General features: G+C 39.5%; 1 protein-coding gene across 1 annotated transcript in view; it reads right to left on the bottom strand.

Annotated features, from left to right (window-relative positions):
• The window catches only part of QKI (QKI, KH domain containing RNA binding), a 107,880-nt gene that overhangs the window by 87,069 nt on the left and 17,749 nt on the right, over positions 1 to 3,062 (bottom strand). The window lies entirely within an intron of this gene.

Here is a 3,062-nt window from a genome sequence, read left to right as displayed (position 1 = left end):
TCCTGGATGCCAGCCAAGAACAAAAATCTCTTCTACAAAACTTTTTGTAATGACAGTGTTGAGGGAACTGTTCATTATGTTAAATCGTGATCGCTTATTTTAACTAAAATCCTTGGGGAAAATTCCTGTTTCTTATCTTACAAGTTAAACTTTCTCCAAAGCAACTGTTCACAGAGATTGTATTTTGGGTTGGCTGTCAAACCCCGATGGCCAAATGTGGATCCCATCCTATATTAAATGTTTAAATCTTGAAAGAATGTGCTTTTTCATCATATCCTTTGCAAACTTTTGTTTGTGTCTTTCTTTTCCTTTTCTTTCTCCATTTCTACCTTTAACTTATACTATTATTTTTGCAAGGAGGCGAATTCTTTTCATGAATAGGACAATGATAAAAATAACTGTACAAATGATTATCCTTCCACAAAAACTTCTAGTATTATATACAGAAGTTTATGTTTTAGAGGAAAAAAAAGGTCAATGGGAGGAACAGTTTAACTGAATATCAGAAATTAAATTTTCCTCATTCACATATCATCTGCATAAAAATGAGTTTGCCATCACTTATGCAAAAACCCACCAAGTAGTTTGTTTATTTAATCCAACAGGTAATGGTTCTTATGCTTACAGCTTCCTATTCTTTCCTGGCATTTGACCCGTTGTTATCACGTCATTACATAAAAGTAACATGCTAGAATTCACTCTGTCAGGGTGTAAGAGGCTCACTTCTTCCATCTTCTGTATTTCAATGGCTTTTTTTTTTTTTTATGGTGACACTGGTTAACGAAATCCGATGCTTCAGTTGTACATTTTAACAGCAAAGCACATATATACATTTACATTGTGTGTTCACCTCCCATAGTTAACGTGCCTCATTAAGCTGCTCACCAGGCCTGGCACACCGTACAAAGGTGGTTCGCAAAGGCCTTTTCCCTCAGGAGATTTCGATACAACTTTTTCCGTCTCAAGTTGAGACTCACCGACTTTAATCCTGTAAGCACGTGACCTCGCTCTACAAGATACCGAGCCTTGAAATTTGCCTGAATCATCTCTTTATATTCAAATAAAGCCCTGGTCCTTGCCTAGTTCCTCAGCACAGAGCACTTCAGAGCACTTCGCGTCTCTACACAACCTAAACCCCCGCTGTCATCCACGTTAACAACGCACTCACTTCCCATCTGGAACCCCCTTCCTCCACCGCCAATCTGAACCAACTATGTTTAAGTGTTTAAACTCTGGAAGCGCACAGATCCCAACTGCTCCCCAAGCTCCAACACTAAATAACAGTCAGGGATTTGAAGTCACATCAAATCGGCCTCGGCGACAGAACGAGGTCACACTAACAACCTGGGAGGCACAGCGCAGTATACGGAAAAGGGCCAACAGGAGGCCTGGCACGCGGTGGACAGTTTAGAGTTTACCAGGACACAACAAACGCTCTTCCGGAAACCTCGGGTCCTCCAACAACAATTCGTCTTAGATTGTCTGTGGAAAGGGATCTGAGAAACACATATTTGCCCAAGTACTTCAGAGAGACTTGACACTCAGACACTGAGTTCTGCAGAAAACTGGAAGGAAAAGGTGGAAGTGATATACAGCACAGGTGACCATCCCGGCCGAAGAACACCGACGGTCGGACGTCTAACTTGCAGCCAACGGGCTTGACTTTTCGTCTCCAGAAAAAATGAAATGTCCCAGAGAAAAGACTTCCATGTTCCAGCATCCAGCTCCTTCTCAAAGGCGGAGGGTTCAGGTGGTCACCTCGCACTGAAGTCTGCAGTGGGAAAGCGCGGTCTGGGAACGCAAGCTTCTAATTCAAATTTTCGGTGTTTCATACTTAAATATGAATGGACAAAGAAGGTTTCCCAAAGACTTGGGGAAGGCTCCGACAGGAAAGAGATAATACAAAACAAAGGAAAAGGACACATGACTGCTCCTTTGAAGGAAAAGACTGCTGACAAAGAATATCTGAAAATAACTTTCCTGAGTAAATAGTGCTAAATTATTTTCTAAAATGGTTGTGCACTTCTATTCCCAAGAGAACTTTTTCTGATCCACTTCCTTCCTCTCCACCACCACTCGTTGCCAATGAATTTTTTTTTAAGCCATTCTCGTACATTTGCTAAATATATGAATTAGCATTCTACTCATAACTAAAAAAAGGTGATCATTTTTACATGTTTACTAGACATTGAGATATACTTTTTTTTGAAGCACATTAGAAGTTGCCTATTTTTCTACTGCACTGTTTGCCTTTTTTCTTAATAATTTCCACTTTGTGGTTATGTGTGTGGCAAATGCCTTTCACCATCCTCTGGCTCTGGCTTGCCTTCTGGCTCTTTAATGGTGTCATGTGATGACGGAATTTAATCCGACGGAATTAAATTACATTTAATTTTCACATAGCAAAAGTTATCAGTCCTCCTCCATGGTTAGTGTCTTGTGTCCTGTTTTAAAAAAGGTCTTTCCCTACCTCAAGACCATAAAGATATCCTTCTGTATGGACCTTTAGAAGTTTCACTGTTGTGCCTTTCCCATTAAGGCCTACAGGGTACCAGGAATGGATGTCTGTGGAGACTTTTATCTCACATAGAGTTCCGCTTGCCCTGAAGAGCCTATCCCTTTCTAAGTGCTCTACAGTGCCAACACTGTCAAAAATGACATCTACGCATACCTGGGTCTACTTCTGGGCTCTTTATTAATCTATTTCCTCATCTTTGCTTTACTATCACTATTATTTATTGTAACTTTATAATAAACCTTGATATGCAGTAAACAAGTTATTCCACCTCGCTCTTATTCTAGAGTCTCTCGGCTGTTCATGGTTCTGTGTGGTCCCATACAGATTTTAGAAGCAGTTGGTCAATTTCTAAAAATAATACTTGCAATAATTTTAATTAGGATATTCCTATAGTCTTCAAAACCAAGATTTCTCAAGAGCATAAAGCTTTTTTTTTTTTATTGTGTCTTTACTCATTTTGGTTAGATTTATTCCTAGACATTTTGGGGCTTATTTTTGCTATTGTGTATCATATTTTTTATTTCATTTTTGCTTCTTGTATAGG

The sequence above is a fragment of the Pteropus vampyrus genome, unplaced genomic scaffold, assembly GCF_000151845.1.
Source record: "Pteropus vampyrus isolate Shadow unplaced genomic scaffold, Pvam_2.0 Scaffold512, whole genome shotgun sequence".
Taxonomy (NCBI): domain Eukaryota; kingdom Metazoa; phylum Chordata; class Mammalia; order Chiroptera; family Pteropodidae; genus Pteropus; species Pteropus vampyrus.
This window is presented reverse-complemented; position numbering and strand designations above follow the sequence as displayed.